Here is a 23,697-nt window from a genome sequence, read left to right on the forward strand (position 1 = left end):
AGAGCTGAATTGTATTTGCCAGGTTATGGCGTATGCTGATGATGTAAATTTAATAGGTAATGATAGAATAATAGAAAGGAATGCAGAAATCTTATTTACCGCTTGCAGGGTTATAGGCTTAAAAGGAAATGTAGGGGTATAGGCTTAAAAGGAACGGGAATGGGGAAAGGCGGAAACTTCATAAGGAGGAACTGCATAATTTTATACCGTTTACCAAACATTGTTAGGGTCGTCAAGTCTAGGAGCTCAAATGGTCAGTTTATGTAGCCAGAATGAAAGAAATTAGAAACGCTTTCGAAGTTGTAACTGGAAATCCAAATAGGAAAATGACCGTTAGGAAGAACGAGGGGCAGATGGGAGGACAATATTAAAATGGTTTTCTCAGAGATTAAAATATAAAGTAGAAACTGGGTTCAGTTTTCTTAGGACAAAAATCAAAGGAGAGATTTTGTAAGCGCGGCAATGAGCCTCCTGCGTTTATAGGCGTGCTATATTAAGTTGTTGATACATTTAGCTTCTTTTTACTTGACAGAAATGTTATTACAGGAACTGAAAAGTTTTTCTGTAGTAAAGAGGATTTCGATTCGAGGTTAAAATGGCACCCATACTTTCTTTCAATTTCTCTCTCTCTCTCTCTCTCTCTCTCTCTCTCTCTCTCTATATATATATATATATATATATATATATATATATATATATATATATATATATATATATATATATATATATATAATATTCCGGTTTGTATGGACGCCCTTTTAGTAAACTTGTCCACCGACCGCCTTCATTAGTATCCCAGCACGGCCTTGCCAGTACCTGGGGTTATTACCTTTCATCTGGAGAAATCCCGAACATATCGAGAATTGAAGTCAAAAAGGATAGACATGCAAAACACTACATAAATCGTGAACAAGATGTACTAATAGGCCTACTGCTGTTCACTGAAAGACATATACCCAGGGCTAAAAGTGAGGGGAACGCTGGGGGACACTATCCCCCCACCTCCAGACAATATGTACGACGTCCCCACAGTTCCTAAAAAGAATACAATGGGCAAAGATAGACAAGGGGACGGCGTGACATCATGCCGCTATGTACTGTCCCCATACCTTTTCAGATCCACTTTTATCCCTGCGTATACCTAATTAGAAGGCCGAATTTCAATAGTAGTTTCACTGAAGCAATTTTACTATCAGGGCATAAATTTAAAACAAACAACATTTGGCTTGTTAACACTTTCTGTCGTATTTTACACACGCTCACATTTTAGGAACACCTGAACAAACTATCCATCTCAGTCGATCACACTCACTATTATTATGCAAGTAATTTGAAATGTTATACAAGTAACTATATTTTCTTACAATTACAGATTTATTTTAATAGCTTAATGCTGACGTCATTTCGTTTCAAAAGGATTCCGTGTTTAGAAAAATAATGACAAATTGCCACTTTATTGTTTCTGTCACGTTGTAGAATAAAATGGAAAGAATAATTACCTATTTGGAGATTGCGTTAGTAGTGCCAATCACATAACGAACCTCCGAATAAAGTACAAAACAGTTAATTAATTATTAAAAAAAGCTAGCGATATTTAAAACTTCTGAAGCAGAAAATTAATGGACAAGAATTATGAAAATATTCGATAGTGCTTGTTTGAACCACTACGGCATAGATATGAAACGTAGATTTAGGCTATAAATTTTCAAATTCCCGGACATTTGGCGTCCGGAGTAGTTGTTGCTCCAGACTCCGGACGAATTGTTAAATTCCTGGAATGTCCGGGTGAAATCCGGACTGGTAGTAACCTAATATACTGCCATGCTTTCTTGCTAGTCTAGATGTAAAGCTTCATCAGGTTTAGTTCAGTTTCAGTTTCACCTTAATAGGTTGGATATCGTGCAACGTTTATAAAAAAAATATTATTTTATATATTGTCTCGGAAACGACGCATGAGGTTTTATACTTATCCATATCTTTTTTTTTTTTTTTTTTTTTTACCTCGATGAGATTGGACGCTCGATATAAGTTTCCTCTTTGAACAAATTTCTTTCCGTTAAACACTAATAATAATACTTGTATTTTACAATTTTAATACAAGAGTATTTTTTCTCTTTATTTATCTTTCTGAACTGGAATTTCTGGTTAGAGAATCTGGCAATCCTGCTTAATGTGTGTATGGATGGTCACATTGAAATAGCAGAGGCTGCCAGCAAAGTGATAAGATGTCCTGAATGCGTTAGGCTTCATTTCGTTTCACTACATACATTCTGTATGTATGCGATGAAATCGTACGTAACATTGAAAACAAGAGAGGGAACACTTTTTTTTTTTTTTTTTTAAATCTAGCCACACTGCGGTAATAATAAATAGTCTGGTGTTGTGTGTTCAAAGTCAAATAAAATGTAAGGTAACCTTGGTCTATTTTTTTTCTGTCGAGAGAGGAGGGTGCGACGGGTTATTATCGTATAAAAGCTTGATATATACACACTTTTTTTGAGTGTGCTTTTAGTTGTATTAAGTAAAAGCATTAGTTTGCGTGTATAAAATCACTTTGTTCTTTTCTCTCAAATATTAAATTAAAAAGCTGATTTGGTTTGGCTGTTTTAAAAGCAAGGTTGAAATCATATATAGCACTATAAAAGCTTATTTTAGTTTAGATGCCTTTTATACCTGCATTTTTGAATTAAAAAAAAATGACAAATAAGTAGATTTTTTGTCAGTTGATATATGTATATGAAAATGCATAACTTGATAGTGTATGTAAAAGCTTCATAAGTTATTTTCCTCAATACATTTGATATGAAATAAGCCTCTGTTTCTTCTGCTTTTGTGTATACAAGATTATTTACTTACTTGAGTTTGTTTAATGAGAACTACAACTTGACTATACAAGCTGTCGTTTGAGCAGTACCGTGCCGAGGGGGGGGGGAGCGGGGCAACCGGCCCTGGGCGCTGAAATAAGGGGGCGGAAAATTCGGGAGGAAAAACAAAATATTTATATAAAATGGAAGGAAAAAGTAATAAAAAGTGCTCAAAATCACGGAAAAGCAGGGTTTATTTTTGATTTTTTTTTACACTTCGCGCTAACCATGGTGGCGCTTCGCCGCTGGTCTGTCGATCTCACTCATATTACAGAGAGGGGGGGGGGGCGTCGTCGTACACTTTGCCCCGGGCACTGATTTCCCACTGCATGGCACTGCGTTTTTGCGAATTACGTTTGGTTTCCTTATTGGTAATTTTCTTATCGACAAATGTTTCTTTCTCTTAAAAATCGAAATTGTAAGAGCATTGTAATGCACTTTTTATTTCTTGAGATCCACAAAGATGTCTACTCAGTTTTGGTAAGGGAGGTATTTCTGCAAGGGGTTACAATTTTGGCTTACGTAATTTTAATACACTTTCAAGCGGCATTCGAATTATTTAACAAGAATTTAAGAATTATATATAATATGGATCAAAACATTACGATCTTGGCCAAGAATTTTAGGAATGACCCCAAAAAATGCATTAAAAGATTGCGATCTTGGTCAATACTTTGTTTTTGGTCAGGGGCCACAAGATTTTTGAACGGCCCCTAAATTGAGTTTTCGTATTTTTTACGGAATAAGTACATCATACTGAGTTAAATGATAGTTTGTGTTTGGCTACACTATATGTAGTTCTCCAGATATAAGGCCTACAAGAAAATCTTTGATTGAAATACATTGGATTTTTTTTTTATCAGGTAACACAAAATTTTTGAAGGGTCCCTAAATCAAGTTTTCGTACTTTTTACGGAATAAGCACATCATACTGAGTTAAGTGATAGTTTCGGTTTGGCTACATTATATGAAGTTCTCCAGATATAAGGCCTACATGAAAATTTTGACTGAAATATATTGGATCTTTTGATTTTTTAAAAAAAGAATAAATACTTTGTGCTGCTTTGTGTGAACCACTGCTTTGTGTGACAAATATTGTGCAAATAGGAATTGTCAGCCCTGCAGCTCAGCTCTAATCAAGGGAATGATTGGGGAAATGAGTTAACACTTCCTGAATACTAGAGCTCACAATTAAGGTTGGGGTCTATTGCCTAGTTCGCAAAACAAAATAGTCTTCCATAAATGAAAGTAAACAAACGATAACGGGATGATAAAAAGAGTGATCTAGCCCGGAGCCGGGGAGGCCTAGGCCCTCCCAGTTTTTTGAAAGGAAAATATAATCGAAGTTATTATTTATATATTTTTGAAAGTTTATAGTAAACTCATGGTATACTTACCATAGTCTGAGTTTTGGCTGACCCCCTTCCCCAGTTACCTTATACATCCGCCACTGAGAGAGAGAGAAAGAGAAATTTTCTTTAAGAATGGTTCTTAAGCATAATACCTGTTAGGGGGCCGCGGTGGCTCAGTCGTAGAGCGTTCACCTCTGGTGCTTGGGGTCCCAGGTTCAATCTCAGCTCGCGCCAAGTGAACTTTGTTGTGGACAAACACCGTGTACATGGGTTTCCTCGGGGTTCTCCCGTTTCCTCCCACTTTCTTCATTCCACCATTTCACTCATTTCTCATCATCACTGTTTCCTTTAGCTACCTGATATAACCGTGGGACGTAAAACTCAGAAATCTCTTTTCATTTCATTTCGTAATACCTGTTGCTAGCGATGACTTCAGCATTGTTCCTGATATTTCTCAGTCCAGTTTGTCACTCTTGATTAGTAGAAAAAGTTCAATCTTTCCAAATAATAATAAAAAAACTACCATTTATCAATTGCTTTTCACAAATATCAACAGTTTCTTTAATTAAATAAGGAAAACATTGAATTCCTATATTGGTCACCAGCGAATCATATTATCTCCTCTCCCTTTGCACGGTAGATACCTCGTCTGCTAACACATTTCAGAATGCCAAGCCATCAAAGAATGCAGTAATCATATCAATTTTTGAACTTTGGCTATTAAAGGATTTTTGCTTTTCTTCCAAGTTTGGTAATTACACAAGATCTAGATTCAATCGGGAAGCAAATGTCGAAGTGCAAGTCTCTGTCAAGGTTTCTTTCTTTTTCTTCTCTCTCTCTTCTTTCTTTTTTAAATGAATGTGGGTGTATTGACGGACTATCTTCCAAATAGACGATTACAGGAGACTGACACTGAAACCCAGCAAGATTTCATGGGGTAGCTCGAGAAGGGAGGAAATCCTCCAGCACTACGAAATAAGTCTCCTGAGGGAAATCTTATGAAATCATTATTGCTCAAACCTCCTGACAAAGCTGTATAGTAAAATTTGTGAACGAGGAATGTTTTATCAAAGTGTGTTCATACTTCACGACAGTACACCCGCTCTCATGCATCCCATCTTGCGTCCATGAAAGTGCATCAGTATGGCTGTTATATTTTCCGTATCCCGCATATTCCTCAGATCTTGTATCTTCCTTTTATCTTCACCTTCGCGAAAGGAATTTCTGAAGACATGGCAATTCACATTTCAGGTACTTTGCTTCCCCCTGCCCCTGAAAATGGTGTCGTAGGTGGTAAATGTGTATGTATATACAAAGAACGTAACTTTATATTTGTAAGGCATTTCGAAGTGGATAAATGTGGAAACTTTTAGACTGTCCTCATACATATAGGTAGTGGCATATTTAGGGGAGGGGCTTCCGGGCTTAATCCCCCCCCCCCGAAATTTTACTTACTATAGTAAAGCATATGAAATATCTTGCAGAATTTTCACATTTTCAGGCAAAAAACCTTCCCGAAAGTTAGCAAAGCCCCCCCCCCCCCGAAACAAAATCGTAAATACGCCACTGCATGTGTAAGCACGATATTTTAAGCTACAGAAAACCTAGCTATATTACAGGTGCGAAGAAACTGAGAAAGTCCACATAAATACATTCACAAGTGTATGAGAGTTTGGATTGGTATCTATATGATCTTTTTTTTTTTTTTTTTTTTGTTTGTTTGTTTTGCACGAACCTTAATAGCATCTGCAAATCACGTTTGTTTTAAATTGGAACTGTTTCCTGACTATACGTCTTACATAACTTACTTGACAGTTTTACAAAAATGAAAAGACAAAAAGAAAAAAAAGTCTTTCAAACCTTATCGTATTGACATCTATATCAAACGAAAATCTTTCCATTTTTTTTTTTTTTTTTAAATTTTGTAAATGATTTAAGTTAATATCGCTGTGTCATCACTAGGCGTTTCGAAAATAATGATATAGTAACAATACAAAGTAATTAGGCCAAGAGCTGTTATGAAACCATACAAGTTACAAACCTAACAAACGAAACCGAACACTTTGCCTTATTGTGCGTGGGACAATAGACATTCACGACAACCACTTGTGTGGGCTTTTATAAGAACAAGAATAAACTTATGTAATATTAATCGGCAGGTGGCGGAACAAGCTTTTTTTTTTTAAAATTTATTTTGGGGGGAGAGACAGTAACTTTTATGATCATCTAAAAGAGCATTGACAGTCAGTATGGTGTATTTTTGATTCAAGCGTTTCAGTCAGTCAGGCTTTTATGAGAAAGAGGATAGCGTAGCGATGACAGGATTCATGGCTGAGTGGGCTTCAGGGCTTCCTGTCCAAAAAGATCAGACTCTTCTGCACACGATTGAGCAGAGCGCGACAGGAAATCGACCGAACCGCCTTCAACCAGATAGAGATATTGTCCGTACGAACGTATTATGCAGTATATATGCTATTCGCCATCTTCTGCGTGAACACTCTTGGAAAATCAAACAGAATCAGGTGGAGATCTGTTAGTCGGTACTTGTTTGCTGCTTACAATATACATTGTCATGCAAAGAAAGATTGCATAAATTTATAGTAGTAGTAGTAGTAGTAGTACTAAATGTAATGTATAACAATATGCACTGTGTATGTGGTGCTAAAAGCAGTAATACATAGTTTTACAAAGAAAGTATCATATTCTTTCTTTATAACAGTAACTTCAATGTAACCAACAGTATTTTTATCTGCATAGGTACACTTCTGGTCACAAGAAGTAGGACTGTTTTCACACAGATGTCCGTCGGATCTCCTTACAAGGGGAAGTATATCTTCCCCTTCATTTTGTTACAGAGCAACAGTCCAGAACGTCTTGGGAATTCATTTAAACCATAAAATAATAATAATAATAATTTGGTGGATTATTCTTAGCTTGCACCTAGTAAATTCTGAAGTTAATATTTATACCTATCATTGCTTTCATGGGCATATAAGAACCACAAGTACAATCATGTCCAAAATGATTGTCACATATCTATAACTGTCTTGTGTGGGAATATAATTTGATAATGATTTTGCAGGGTACTTTTAATATTGATACTATGTGTATAATCAGGAACTGTATATTTGTGGTAAATTTTATAAAGAAAGAATTATAAATACGAAAATTAGAATGAGTAAAACAAAATGTTGCTAAATGGACAAGAAAGTATTATTTTCGTTTTATTGTTCTTATTTACTGCTCTTTTGACATGAAATTTACCACATACATGTCTTTACTGATTATGCACATACTAATATCATAAGAAATACAGGGCGAAAACGTTATCAAACTAAATTGCTACAACGCGACAATCATTTTGGACATGACTGTAAATAAATCATGTGTACTTTGTTTTGTGTTTTCCTGCAATGAACTCGAGCGCTGATTGGCTATTTAAAAAACGTTTTTTGAATTATATTGCTTAAATCAGGAACTAAATAAAATCTCTTGATCGAAAATTTTGGTAATACAGAAGTGGGGTCAGTTACTGACGTCATTTTCATCAAATAGAATTGGTTTTAAACAAGAGTCTTGTTCAAGTTTCTTTTGACCTCTACAAACCGCTTAAGACACAATTCCAAGTTTTGAACTAGAAATAATCGAGGAGTTTATCTACCAGGAACCACCATTACTAAAGATATACCACATTGACTTGATCCATAGTCTTCCGTTGCAAGCGCTGCTATCGGCTGAAGGAATTCCACTCGCTTTCTCTCGCTTAACAATAGCTGAACCCTTATTGGCTCAACGCGTGGGCGTGAGCTTTAGTTCGCTTTTTTGCCACGGCTTAAGACATTTTGGCAGCACAATAATGTTCTGTACTTCATGCAGCTCAAAATGGATTTTTTTTTTTTTGTTCCATTTGTGTTCAATACCGAAGTTATGACGGAGTGAACCTACTAATTTATGTAGACTACGAACTAAGGCAAGACTTAAATCTGATCTGATGCACAGACAAAACATATTCTTTACCACACGCAAAACAAAAGAACTCCAAGACGCGGATTACGGGTTTCTTTCATAGGCACCAGCTTATGAGGTTCAAGAGAACCATGTAACAAGCAGATGATGATTAAAATATTTTATCAGTTTTAATGGTTTGAGTTTCACGCTGATTAAGAAAAATAAGAGAATAGATTCAATTTAAGAACTTTCCGTGCTACAAGCCACGCATAACCAGGCATAAAATTAAGTATATAGCAATTCGACTCTAAGTCTAATCTGTTTCGAACGCACATCACGCTTCTTGTGTTTAGTTTAATTCCGTGGAGAAAAGTATGAAAATTATATCACACAATTTGTATTATCAAACCTAATATCTGGTACCACTGAAAATGAAATGAAAAGAAATATTTCAGTTTAACGTCCCACGCTTATGCCCTTTTAGGCTAAGGGAGACGATGATTAAAGCAAGTGAATGATGATGGAAGAGTTAGTGGAATGAGAAAGTGGGACGAAACGGGAGTACCCCAACAAAATCCACAAACACGACGTTGTCCAGTCCACCACCAACTTACTTTGCCGGGGGTTGAACCTGGGACCCCACGCACCAGAGGTAACCGCTCTACCACTGAGCTAACTTGCTGTCGGTATCACTTACAGAACACGGAGCAAGAACCATAGATTTCAATAGATTGTGCTCAACAAGTCTGCATTTGTAGACTTATCGTAAGCGCATGGTAGAGAAGCTTCGAAACACTACGAAATTATTACTCATCCCGGTATCTGAAACAAAACCATACATAAAACGTATAAGCGTGACAGTTATGAATATTGAAATGTAGATATAACAATAAACGTCTAAAAGAATTTCAAAGAACAATCATGAATAGTTGTTATATGTGAGAAATATGCAATGTGGGAATGCAATACAGAGTGCATGATGCTTTCCTTTCCAACTTGTTGACACTATGTATGTAGTTTCTTCATGTGAAGTCTGTTCCCAAGGTGTTGTTTCTCTGATAGTGACACGAATCAGGTCATTTGATTGAATATGTGTGTGAGAGAGAGAGGAGAGAGAGAGAGAGAGAGAGAGAAGCTCAAGTCATGAATATGTGATGAAACAAACATCAGAGGCTACATAGCTTTTGTATACAACACGTTCGAGATTTGTGTATGTGTGATCTTTCGCTGTTTCCAATGGTCAAAATACTAGGTTAATTTGTACCAGGATCTTTTTCCATTTAAATATGCAGTAGCATGTACTATTTTTTCCAAAAGCATCATATTGACATCCACTGGATATTCATATAACGTCATTTTCTGTCATTTTTCATATTCAGTTGTATTTGAAACATAAAATAAATATTTGATGGATGTTTCTTGGCTGGATACTTATAGATATCTAATAAATAAGCAGGACAAAACATTGGACGCATTTTGTCTTGAAAAATCTTCTATTCACAACTTACACAGAATGTTTTAATATTTTGGCTTGCATTACATAGACATGTATAAAGACATATTCTGACCATAGGAAACATTGATTTTTACTAATTTGTGTTATAGTTTTGGAGATATAACATTACCTTCATTGGACGTTATCAGTTAATGTAACTGATGAAGGTAATGATATATTTTCGAAACTGTAACACAAATTAATAATCTGTGGTAAAGTGCTGCCAAAATGTCTTGAGCCGTGGCAAAAATGCGAACTAAAACTCACCCTCGACACACCCACGCGTTGAGCCAATAAAGGTCCAGCTGTTGCTAGGCGAGACAGCCTCAGCAAAAGGGAGTGGAATTCCTTCAGCCGATAGCAGCGCTCGGAACGGAAGACTAGGTGTCAAGTCAATGTGGTATATTTATAGACAGGATCACTCACTAGAAGTTTTAATTTCATGCACTAGATGTCAACCACTGAAGGATATTTGCTGCCATCTAACGACGAGATGTGTAACTTCAACCGACTTTCGTTTCAATTGTAGAAAAGGGGATATGGATAGCTACTGTTAGTCTCCGTTACTCGTTAATATATTGACGGATTGACTCCATTAACGAATTCAGTCGAGATGACCACTCTATCTGTCTATATAAAACAAAACGACACCAAAAATTCGTTTTCATTTAAAAGTTACTATGCGAAGTAACGGATTAACATAACTCTCCGTTACCCGTTAATATATTAACGGATTGACTCCATTAACGAATTTGGCCGAGATAATCACTCTAGCTGTCTGTATCAAACAAAACGACATCAAAAATTCGTTTTCGTTTAAAAGTTACTATGCGAAGTAACATATTAACATAACTCTCCGTTACCCGTTACTATATTAACGGATTGACTCCATTAACGAATTCAGTCGAGATAATCACTCTAGCTGTCTATATAAAACAAAACGAAACCAAAAATTCGTTTTCATTTAAAAGTTATCGTGTGGAGTAACGGACTAACATAACTTGCCGTTACCCCGTTAAGATATTAACGGATTGACTCCGTTAACGAATTTGGCCGAAATAATCACTCTGTCTATAGCAAACAAAACGACTTCAAAAATTCGTTTTCGTTTAAAAGTTGTGTAAAGTAACGGACTAACGTAAGTCTAACATTACAATATTATACTAATAAGTTCCACATGCCTGATCCTAACAAGTGTTTGCTCTGGTCTACATAAGTCGGACTTACAATTGCAATATTAGTCCTTTCGTCCGTAGCTCCGTTACTCCACACGAACACTCTTGAACGAAAGCGAATTTTTTAAGTTGTATTTTGTTTCTCGACCTAGTTCGGTAATGGAGTTAACTTATGTTAAAATATTAACATCCTTCAACGATTCGCGTTTTCTGTATAAAGTTGAAACTTCTAGTGCGCGCTAATCCTTTTTACTGTATGCCCTAGTTTATTTAAGTTATCCATAGTTCCAAAACTAGAATGAGTTGAGTTGATTTTGAGTTTAACGTCCCGTTCAGCAACGAGGCTATAAGAGACGTGGACATACTGATTAACGTGGAATCCGAACCACATGAGCTCCCGCCGGGAATCGAACCCGGGTCTCCCACGCCAAAGGCGCGTGCGCTAACCGCTTAGCCACGGAGGAGCTCCCAAAACTAGAATGAATATAGTATTCAAACAAAAAGAGAGAGAAGATTTAAGTATGTTTAATTTCTCTTTTCAGCACCGAGACTACTGTGGGTTGGTGCCACTGCTCGAGTTTCTATCCGATATAAGTACCTCCACCAGGAATAGAGCCCGGGATCACGTACTCAGACAGCACAGGCGTTAGCCACTCGGTCACGAAGGGGCCGTACTTCTACGTTTGAATATTGATTTCGTTTATGGATAAGACCACTTTATTTGTCAAAGGTGGGGCTGCGTGATATCCAAGTTTTGAATATCGAAAATCGATATCGATAAAATGTCGAAACTTAATCGATATATCAAAATGTCAAAAGTATCGAATATGCAAGTGTCGAGTAATATCGAACGTTAAAACAGGCAGTAGTCGATTTCTGCCACGTCCTGTTCGAATAAAAGGATTAGAACGTTAAATCGATAATAATAATAAAAAAAACCTCCCCGTTATCTCTTATCGTTCTTGCTCCATGTAGACCAATATTGAAACCGGAAGTTGTAGGATTTCTATCACTGGATACTCAATCGATTGCAGGAAACCACTTTTCGTTATCTATTACCGGTTTTCTATTTCTGGTATATATTACCGTTTTGATCGTTAAAACCGGAAATGGTTGATATCTACCATTTCCGGTTTGATATCTATAATTTTCACCAACGAATTCGATTTTTAATTTTTTATGCCTTACATCCTGATCAAAACTGATGGCGATTCAAGAAGTAGCTCTTGAGATCTCCTGTCTCCTGGACGGACGACGTACGGACAGACAGGTTAAATACGTAAATGTGTTTCTGGTAAACCAAGTTCCTTTATTTAAGGTTGGTTTAAAGGGACAAGTTTTGCCGATAGATGGTACTATAGTTTTCGTATCTCTCCCATGTATTTTTTACTATTCACAAAAAAATCACGATTTCTCTTACAAATTTCAACCTACAGACTTCAAACTTGTAGAAAAGGAACTTCATAATTTATCAAAGGCAATAATCCGTGCCGATTTTTTATTTAGAATTTCCTTCATTGTTGAAATGGCTTGATTGTTGAAATCCAAACCTTTAACAATGGAACTGTTTCAACAATGAAGAAAATTCTAAATAAAAAATCGGCACGGATTGTTCCCTTTAATAGGTTATGAAGGTCCTTCTCTAAAAATTTAAAGTCTCTAGGTGGAAATTTGTAAGAGAAATTGTAAATTTTCGTGAAAGATAAAAAATATATGGGAGAGATACGAAGACTGTGGTGCCATCTATCCGCAAACCTTGTCCCTTTACACTAACCTTAAGTTAGTCGAAAAGGCTTAATGCAGAATCAGAGAATTAATTCTTTTCAGTCGATGACATACAAAACAAGTTATAAGGTGGAAACACTGATTGTGATTTGTGTGTATGTGCCTTTTTTCCTCGTCTCTTATTAATAAATCTCGTCAGTCAACAAAGAGAAAGGACAAAGAAAGAGAGAAAATGAAAAAAAAGGGTAGGAAGAGCATCGGATCAGCCACCCATCTCGGCAGAAAATGGATGAGTATGGTCCCGCAGGGATCCGTATTAGGCTTGGGCACACACTGACGTTGCAACAGGGCTTTCTCAGACAACAGGCATTCTCGGTACTTCATCTAGTCTTTTATTTTATTTTTGCCCTTTCTTTGTGTGTGCTCTGATCTTTTCCTTTTTTTCTTTTCTGTCTTCCTTGCGCGATGCTGCGGCCCAGTGACCTTTGACCTCGCGTGAGAATCTGAAACCTAACCCAGTTTACTCGAGTTACTATAGAATTACCTCTACACACTCCCTCTCTTCCTTCTCCAAAACGACCAACCTTTCGCGAAGGAAAAGTTGCTGTGAATTTAACCATAACAGTTCCTGCGTTCAGTGGCAAAATTACACGGAGAGAGATAATTGGAAGCTGACTTGACTCTCGACGGGGTCAAAGCGAGTCAAAGGAAGAATCTTTTCCTCATCTTTTGGTGTGTCTCAACAGCAATTAATTATTACGTAACTTTTCTTCTTATTTAAAAAGATAAAATTGCCGTCAGTGAAGTTTTCTTGCACGTTAAAACTACGCATTATACGAAACGAGTGCAAGATAATTATCATCAGGATTGTCTTGTTTCGTCAATCATTCTACACTGTATATAATCTTACGCCATTTTTCTTCCTGCATTATCCTTTCTAATAAAGTTATAAGTAGTAATGGCGTTACTGTTAGCAAGATATGTCATTATTACAAGTAAATGTATAACTGTTAGCAGATATAGGGTGTCCGGAATGTGACTGGCGGTTTTTTAAAAGTGTATAGTTTTAATATGGTCAGAGATACAGAAGGAAAAAAACATGACTTTTAAAGGAAACCCCAAAAGGTTTATTTGGTCTTACTTACAAGTCATTCTACCTCAGTGTAATTCCATGTGAGCTCCATTTGTAACTCTTACAATATCTAGCCTGAACTCAATCTCTCTCCAAATATTCTGTAACATCTGAGGTGTTACTGAAGCAATCGCATTCCTAATATGGTTCTTCACTTCATCAAGGTTAGGCATTTTTTCACCAGAATACACAAGGTCTTTCACATAATTACTCCTACAGGAAGAAGTCCAGGAGGGTAACATCAGGAGAGCACGGAGACCACCTAATTGGCTCATCACGGCCTATCCAAAGGCCAGGAAATTCAGTATCAAGGTACTCCCTCACTATTAGGCTCCAATGTGGCGGGACACCATCCAATTGGAATATAACTTGAGGTTTGCAAATGTTGTAACTAGAGAACAGTGAAGTATTGAAGCATGTCTAAGAACACATTTTCTGTTATGGTTTGCTCTGTGAAAAAGAGCATTATGTGTTATAACCTATAACTGCATTATGTGTTACAGCACACCAAACATTCAATTTGGGACTGTCTCTAGAATGTTCTATGTACGCATGCGGGTTCTCAGATCCTCATATCCTAACATTGTGTCTGTTAACACAGCTAGGCAAGTGAAAAGTTGCCTCATCAGAGAAAACAACGTTCGGTAGGAAATTATGGTCATAACCAATCCTGTCCAGAATTTCAGTAGCAAATGCTGCTCTCTGTGGCTTATCGTTGGGCTTAATTTGTTGCAACAATTGCACTTTATACGCGCGCGAACGTAATCGTTTGTGTACCACTTCGTGCACTGTTGACTTTGGAAATGCCAATTGCCTGCTCGCTGCGCAAATTGACTTCTTCGGGCTACGTGAGAAACTCTCTCTTATTGCTTCCGCATGTTCTTCTGACACACGCGATTTACCACCGCTGTGTTGTTTCACTACACTCCCCTTTGATAAAAATTGATCCTTCCACACCTGGATACTGTTGCGTGATGGAAGATCCTTGTGGTAAACACGTCGAGAGTTTCGTTGAACTTGAACAACACTTTTTGTCTCTGCAAACCACCACATGCATTGCGCCTTTTCGACTGCCGACGCCATTTCTGTTTATCAGCGATACTAGCGCCGTCACCGGTAGTTGTTCGAATATGAAAATTTGCTGAACAAAACTTTTTGAGTTTTCCTTCAATATGGATGTTTTTTTCTGTATCTCTGACCATATTAAAACTATACACTTTTAAAAACCATAGTCCCATTCCCATTCTGGACACCCTATATAACAATAGATAGGATCTACTAAAGCGTGAGACAAACTTTAATGTCGTTTGAAGGCGGGGCTCGGAGTTCCATTTAAATGTTGTTAGCGAATGAGAAGGGCTGCGGTATTACCACTTCTACGTATACATCTACGTCAGTCTATCTGCCACTGCTTAGTCATACACCCCTTTACCACATTGCCCACATCACAACGTCGCGTTATAGCACTCGTTTCATTCGCTTAGATCACACGCCATCAAAACTGAAAATAAAATGAAATCTTTAAGGTATACGTTCCACGATTATGCCCGCTAGGCTAAAGAAGACGCTGATGATGAGAAATGAATGAAATGGTGGAGTGAAGAAAGTGGGAGGAAACAGGAGAACCCCCAGGAAACCCATGCACATGGTGTTTGTTTAGCATAAAGCTTACCTGGCGCGAGGTGGGATCGAACCAAGAACCCCATGCACCAGACGTGAACGCTCTACCACTGAGCCACCGCGGCCCACCACACGCTATCAAATTTGTCCTATTTTTTTAAAAAAAAGAACTTAAATTTGTAAATTTTTTCATATACAGTATGTAAATAATTAAGCTTGTCTAACATAATGAACAAAAGAAAATTATCAACTGCGTTAGGTTAAAACCAACGACATACTTTTAACGCTTTAAAAGTTTGTTTTTCTCTATTCTTTCGAAAACTACTCATGAGAATTTGCCCTCAATCATTTCATTTTGTTCAGCTGGATGTGATTCATCGATTCATATAATTCTCACCTTTGGGTAAGATTGTATTGAACAAAATAATAATAATAATAATAATAATAATAATAATAATAATAATAATAATAATAATAATAATAATAATAATAATAATAATAATAATAATAATAATAATAAAGTTCATGGGCTACATTTCATTAACCATATCGTGTATTATTGTCTTTCTAGTGTGATAGTGGAAAGCGTGGTTAGAATATACTTCGGTACCAGTTCCATCTTAATAAATGGCGTGGTTATCGCACATCATCCAGACCAAAAACAAAAATTCTCCCTTGATTTGGTGTAAAACCATGAGTGAGAACTTACCCTCATCCATTAATTATGTTGAGCTCAATTTAATAGATCTTATCAATTGATATAGTATATGGCTAATCTTCAGACGTTTTATTTCTTTAAACGCTATTAATATTAGGACACTAAGCTCTAAGCTACCAATATTGTATGGTAGAATTTGTAACTGAACTTCCTATTTCTTTGCAATAATAATAATAATAATAAAACCGACACTTCAAATCTGCCTACTCTATTCCATAAAGTAATTGATATGTTGAAATGGCGAAAACAGAAATTACAAATCTGACCAGAGTAATCCTACAATGACTTTTTCAGCGTCGTGAGGACGATTGAGAAGCTACTTGATAGAAAGAATTAACGAATTTCGGTCTAGAAAGGCAGAAATAACTGCGGTGGAACCCAATGTCGTGATACCAAAGGCATGAGTCCCACATGCTGGCTGATAATCAGCCGCTGCCCAGTACGGTCTCTTACACCAGGAGTTTAGTTTTAGTTTATTGTTTTTAGTTCTTATTCAATACCAAAGCCCAGAAGCAATCCAAAACTACGGTTTTGTAGCCGACTTAATAGTATTTAAAGCTGTAATCAATTGCACGATTAATAAGCCCTCTATCAAGCTTTGTAACTACAAAGAAGCATATATTCCTAAAAAAAAAGGGACAATTTATAAAATTATATTTTGTTGCAAGATTTTAATCTTAGTTCTTCTTTCTACTCTAGTGGATAGAGAGCGTTTTTTTGTGTACGAGTCCCAGGTTCCTTTCCCGCTGCGCGAGCATCGAGCCATTATAGTGGTTCATATCCAAGGGCGTCCATGTTGTGGTTTCCAAAGGGAGGCAAGTATAAGAGACATTTCAAATATAGTTGCAAATTTTGCTGTAACTATTCTAAAAATTCTATTTCCTCTAGGGGGCGAGCGCCCCCTCTTGCCCTCCTGATGGGCGCCCTTGTTCATATCCCAACTTTAACTGTAGGACTCTACCAATATTCCCTCTCTGCTGACAAAGGACATAAACACAAGTCAATTAATCAACAATTTTAATCTTTTCTGTTTATCAGGATGTTTGAATCAAAGGGTCTTTCCTAGTAAGATAGTGAAATCGGCCCTTGATCCAAATTGGGTTGCTATTGATCCCAAAAGGTTACCCTTGACCTAAAACTACCTCAAAAAAATTTTGACCCCTACCCCCTCCCCTTACCTAATTATTGTATCATAATGCTCAAAATTGATTTTTTAAAAAATTTTGGTGGGGTTGGTCCAAAAATTTTGAAAGTTTCACAGATTGTAGATACTATCTAGGTATAAATGTGCAATTTTTAAAAAAAAAAAAAACATCAATGCGTATTTTCTTAATTTTTTTGTGTTGAAAATTTCCAAAAAAAATGTAAAAAAATTGGGGGGAGGGACACGTTCCTGATTTTTTGGTTAAAAAAATTGTTATACCCTTAGGTACAACATATATTTTTTCGGGGCCTAAAAGTGATGGCAACATTGTCAAAAATAAATAAAACTGAAAACAAACGTGTTTTTCGCACAGTTTTCCCACAATTTTAGGGCCCTCAAGGTGAGGGCCTCTTCAAACAATTCTTTGTCAAAGTTCACAATTTTCCTTTCCCTTGCATCCCTTCCGTTTCTGTCGTTCTTTGGCTGCTTTGATTGTGTCCATTTCGGAATAGAAACACCAAATATATCTCCGTAACAGTGCTCCCACTTCAATCGACTCTTGCACAACAAAGCTACACCTACCTCGCATCGGCTTCTCGTATCTATCAGTGCTTGCTTCACTGGCGGCACACAGTGGCGCTCTCTACCGCGAGCTGTGTGTGGCTTTGTTGTGCAAAAGTCGGTTAAAGTGAAAGCACTGTTGCGGAGATATATTTGGTATTTTTGTTCCGAAATGGACACAATCGAAGCAGCCGAAAAACGACGGAGAAGCGGAAGAGACGTAAGAAAAAGGAAAATTGTGAACTTTAGCAAAGGATTGTTTGAAAGGGACCCTCACCTTGAGGGCCCTAAAATGGTGGAAAAACTGTGCGAAAAACACGTTTGTTTTCAGTTTTATTTCTTTTTGACAATGTTGCCATCACTTTCAGGCCCCGAAAAAGTATATGTTGTACCTAAGGGTACAACAAATTTTTTAACCAAAAAATCAGGAACGTGTCCCCCCCAAAAAAAATTTCTACACTTTTTTTAAATTTTCAATACCCAAAAAAATAAAAATACGCATGGATTTTTTTTTTTGAAAAAATTGCACAATTACATCTAGATAACATCTACAATCTGTGAAACTTTTAAAATTTTTGGACCACCCCCACGACGAAAATTTAAAATATATTCAATTTTGATCATGTATAATACTGTAATTCGGTAAAGGGAGAGGGTAGGGGGCAAAAATTTTTTGAGGAAGTTTTAGGTCAAGGGTAACGTTTTTGTCAATAGTGACCCAATTTGGATCAAGGGTCGATTTCACTATCTTACTAGGTAAGACCCTTTTGCAAATAATTTTTCCACCCATGTCCAACAATCGAATGCTGTTTAAATTTTGGAGGCATGTTTATCTCTGATGACAACACTTACAATAGTTCATTATATCCAAACAACTCAGTGTCTATACATTCATATTACGTCAAATTTAAATTTAATGATTGTTATGTAGATTGCTCTTATCTCAACACAGTGTTAGTTTAGTTCTCCAATAGTCGTCTTGCAATTGGCAAACGAATCTGTATATCCTTTATTCCGTGAAAGATAATTTTGGGATTATCTGCTTAAGGAGTCTTTGAACTAATTAACAAACACAAACCAGCACAGCCTACTATATGTGCGTTACTCAATCTTAGGTTTTGAGGTAATAATAACGTCAGAGGGGGGGGGGAGAATGGAGACTGGCCCTGCCCCTCCAGACATGATGTATTTCAATGTAAGTCAAGCAAGGTCGGATACAGGAGGAGCGATCGGGATGATTGCCTCTCAGAAGAGGAAACTTTCTTATTTTATATATAAATAAAACCTATCCCAGAGTTTGAAGCTCTTGAAAGTTGAGTTGATTTTGAGTTTAATGTCCCGTTCAGCATCGAGGCTATATGAGACGTGGACCTACTGATTAACATGGAATCCAAACCACATGAGCTTCCGCCGGGAATCGAACCCGGGTCTCCCACGCCAAAGGTGCGTACGCTAACCGCTTGGCCACGGTGAAGTTCGAGGTCTTAAAAGTAGATCTAAGAAGCAGTATTACGACCCACTGCTTCCCCAGAAGTCCGTGGTGGATCCGCCCCTGAAGTCCATCCTGGACCCACCCCTGAAGTCAAGTAAGACAAAATAATCCTTTTCAGTACTTTAAATAATAATAATAATAATAATAATAATAATAATAATAATAATAATAATAATAATAATAATAATAATAATAATAATAAGTTCCCATCCCAAAAGTATCTCTGCTCCTCCACTTGGGCTCCCAAAAAGTAAAGCTACTATCGTCACTGTAATTCAGAAAATACATGGTGTCAGAAGGAAATTAGTTAGATATGGAAAAGTTGTTAATAATTAAGAAAATTTTGTAATACACAAACAAATTAATCATAATCTAATTACAATTACTAAAACTGTTGTGAGTTGAAAAGGAAACTACAATATTTAAAATCTCAAATATTAATCATTAACCATGGGACATTATATTCATAAAAAAAAGAAATAAATGGTTTAATTTGTTGCCTAACAACATTTGCTCAAAAATGTAGTGATATCTTGATGCTAGTATTACTTTTTGACCTTCGATGGCGAAAGTGCAAAACCTCGTAACTCATGAAAACCAAAGTTTTCAGGAGAGCAATAAAAGCGTTCTGGTGTTACCACAAGAAATGCGTTACGAGGTTTTAAAAAAATATATTTTTCGCGTTTTTTTTTTTTTATTGGGTGTTCTTTCACAAACTTTTGCACATACGTAGATTCAGATCTGGGGAATTGAATGCAAGTAAAATCTAAAATTCCATAAAAAGTGGAGATACGAGTTTTTGCACTTACGCCGTCGATTGCTGATCTACCAACAATGTGCCTCTTGCAGCAGTTTAATCGAACCTAACCTACTCTGAAATGTTGATAGGTCACCAAGTAATACTTATCAAAGAGGTAATATAAATTATTTCATTCAACTTACACAAAAAAAAGAAGAAAGAAAGAAAAGAAAAAAAGAAAAAAGAAAGAAAAAGAAAGGCCATGTTACGGTTTTATATGTAGTGATATTAATATGCATAATGACATTTTAGCTTTGATAGGTAATATACTACCACTGTGGAATTAAGTACAAGAAGCAACTGATTTTCACTGTTTCTCATGAACACAAAAGAACGAGAAGAAATTTTGTCGTAATAAAATTTGCAGAATCACATAATATTTTGTAACATGCCAGTTAAAAATGACTCATCAAAATTTAAAGTGAAATTCTTGGTCTGGTTCGTGTCATTAAAAGAAAAGCTTTCATAATACGTAAATATCAATAAATCATTTTTGAAAATACAGATATATTATGAAGTTGAATATAATCGTTAAGAATTACGTCAAATAATAATAATAACAATAACTCCATTGCAAGCATACATATTAGGTCTACATGTGTGTGTGTGAAATAATTGTGAAAGTGACTTTCTTCACAATAATAACATTAATTCTTTATTTAAGAAAATGTTTATCTCAGAACATCAAAATGTAACAGATTTTATTTTTATTGAGAAATCATTAGCGAGGAGTTTTATTCGCGATATAATTTGGTTTTGCTTTTTTGTTTACAGCTCGAAAACCAAACAAAAACCTGGTGATGTTCAATTTTTTTTTCCTGTGTTAGTGCACAGTGATGGCAAGGTTTTATTGGTAAAGATTTGCTGATTAATCATGCTTTCGTGGAGTAGTAACCCTGTACCTTTTCCTTTTGATCAGTACTAAGGCTTTGCTGGTAAGTGATTGGTTTCAGTGAATAGTGTCGTTGTGAGTTTCAAATCTACAATTCAGAAGTAAACAATATAAAAATTATAGTAGTACTTTGATAAGCTTTTCCGTTCAATCTTACATTTCCTAATTTTTGAACTTTCAGACATAGCTTTTTGCAGTTGTGATATTTTCAACCTTGGTATTTAATGTTGAAACTACTCAGAGGTAAAGGAATGAATTAGTAATACCATCTCAATAATAAATAATAATAATAATAAAAAGTCGTAAGCCATGATTCTCATGAAACATGGTTAATTTTTCTTTGGGAGTTGAAAATTACTCATTGGTTGGGACGTTGAATTTGGTCAAGGATAAAATGATAAAAAGGGCCTGTTACACAAGGTGTCTGGGGCACAACAACCGATTTTGATGAAACTTGGTAGGCTAATAGGACACCTTGCAAAACTAGTGTAACTAGCAGGAATTTGTCGAAAAAGCTGTAGTTTCTGAGATACAGTCGATTCATTAAAGATGATATTTGTCGTGATATCTCGAGAATGGCTCTACCGAGATCAAGCAAACTTTGCGAGGCATAGTAGATACATGATAGCTTTAAAACGAAATTAAAACAAATTGTCTGCACCTGCGCATAATGCACAAGTAATTGTGTGCATGCGCATATCTCGAAAACATGAAGACTGCGATATATTTTTCTTTTGCTTTGTTTGAACTACATGATGAGTATAACATAATGCAAGAAAAAACTAGACTCAAAGATGAGCGTTTTCAAGCAACTGAGGTGAGTAGATATTGGGGGTGGTCTGCCCCCGGATACCACCCTCTAGTTACGGCACTCTGTCTGGCTTCTTAGTTATACATTTCAATTACACCTCTGTAAAAGTCATATAGTTAACGTTAATAGTCGCCATATTCGGGTCGTAGTGATATCAAGTACTGTAAGTCATCAATGTTGCACAACAGTAACACAGTATTAAGAGAGCGTAAGAATAAACTATCACCTTTTTTTTTTTGCTTTGGACCACTAACAGCCGTACATTTTGCCAGCTCCTAACCATGTGGTAGCATCATATGATTTTGCAGAGGATGGCTATTCCCCATGGTTCATGAACGCACCCTTATCAGTTCTCTGAATCCCTTCTCTTATAAAGGAATCTTTTAAACGTACTCCTTGTGAATTCCGATAAAATCCCCTTCTTTGGGTTCGACTTCAATAAAAACGTTCAAATTATATACTTTTCGACTTTCAAATTATGCTATGCATAAGTATGACATGGAAAGACTTAGATAACCAACTTTCTTCCAGGCGGCTAAACCCTCAGAAATTGGCTACCCACCTTCTTGGAGCTAAAATAAATAAAATTACTATTACGTGATACTCTTGTGCAGGGCACGTCCTTTATAGCAAAAAGTTCCCAGTGCAGCCCACTCAGATTTTGATTTTGCCTCCCACGAACATTTTTTGGAAGGAAGTCTGTATATAACGACTCTCTGTCCGTCTGTCTGTCGATACGCGTCAGAGCGGAAAGGGTAAGAGATAACAAGAATATTTTATATATAAGACCCAGAGTCCTAGGATTCTACCTCCGCTTTGTGTATACCTGTATTGAAATCAAAACTAGATTTGACTACTTCCAGTTTCAAAATTGAATCACCATAAAGCAAAAACTCGAAGCGATAGCGCTCTTATTAGCGTTGTGTTCAAATATTTACCATTCTCCCGTGCGAAGAACAGCATTTCAGCTTATATATGTATTTGAATGTCTGAGCCCCTTCTGATGCGCATTTCAACGAAAGTGTAACGATAGCAACCCTTGAAATACTCTATTTTGGCATTAATTTTGAACCCTTATCCCCTTTAGGATACACCCATAGTAGCAAGAAAGCTTTCGGCCAGTTGGCTCGTGGTTGGCGTTTGGCTTTCTACGCTTGCACTTGAAATGTACTCTTTCATACAACCTGCCTTTTGTTGTAGTTACAAGCGATGCTTTAGACCTTTCGCAGAGCGTCACAGCATCACTGGCCGTTCATTGGCTATTGACTTGACTTGACTTGTAAAACGTTTGCGTCAAGCTTGAATGGAACACTGCAATGAATGCAAGGTGGCCCTCATGTAACTTCGTTACTGTAATCTAGCTTTCGGCATGATTGCACGTTTTTCAATCAAGCTGGATGCAAGCTTGGTCGACTTGCACAGCAAGCGGTTTTCAAGTTGTCTTTGCTACTAGGGACCATTTAATTAGGGCAAAATAATCAAAATATGATTCCTTTTGGATAAGAAATACTCCAACGGAAATCAAACACGTGAATATTGGTGCTCGAGTAGTGGACATCATTAACCACATATACAATTTTGCAGTAACGCTGTAGAGCTGATATTTTGGGTGCTTCCAAACCATCGGGTCTTTCCGGGTCAGCGAGTCTATATCTGGATTATCAGACCTGTCCGAGTCAGCGGATCTGAGAAGCGAGACTATACACAATAATCTGGACAAAAGTTGTGACGGTGGCCCCGCGTAGCGTAGTCCCGCGTTCGATTCCCGGTGGGGGCACTCGGTCGAAAAAGTGTAAAAATGCTTTTTCAGGCCAGCCACCCTGAATGAGGTTTTCCCAGGTTTTCCTCATTCACACCAGGCAAATGCCGGGATGGTTCCTAATATATAGGTCCCAGGCCACTTCCTTCCCCAATCCTTTCTTCCTTCTCTATTCTCGGATAGTGTGATCGCCGAGAGACGTCATCCTTC

At 36.8% G+C, this 23,697-nt stretch overlaps 1 protein-coding gene across 2 annotated transcripts in view; it reads left to right on the top strand.

The window, feature by feature from the left end:
* Positions 1-23,697, top strand: part of LOC145690152 (uncharacterized) — a 450,019-nt gene that overhangs the window by 164,069 nt on the left and 262,253 nt on the right. The window contains exon 1 of one of the 2 annotated variants that reach the window (XM_081764763.1): positions 20,878-20,960. The exons of the other annotated variant lie outside the window; for it this stretch is intronic. The gene's annotated coding sequence lies outside the window, so the exon portion shown is untranslated. Of the gene's footprint in view, positions 1-20,877; positions 20,961-23,697 lie in introns of those variants that run through there. 2 annotated transcript variants of the gene reach the window in all.

The sequence above is a fragment of the Thermobia domestica genome, chromosome 7 (genome assembly GCF_964235325.1).
Source record: "Thermobia domestica chromosome 7, izTheDome1.hap1.1, whole genome shotgun sequence".
Classification (NCBI taxonomy): Eukaryota; Metazoa; Arthropoda; class Insecta; order Zygentoma; family Lepismatidae; genus Thermobia; species Thermobia domestica.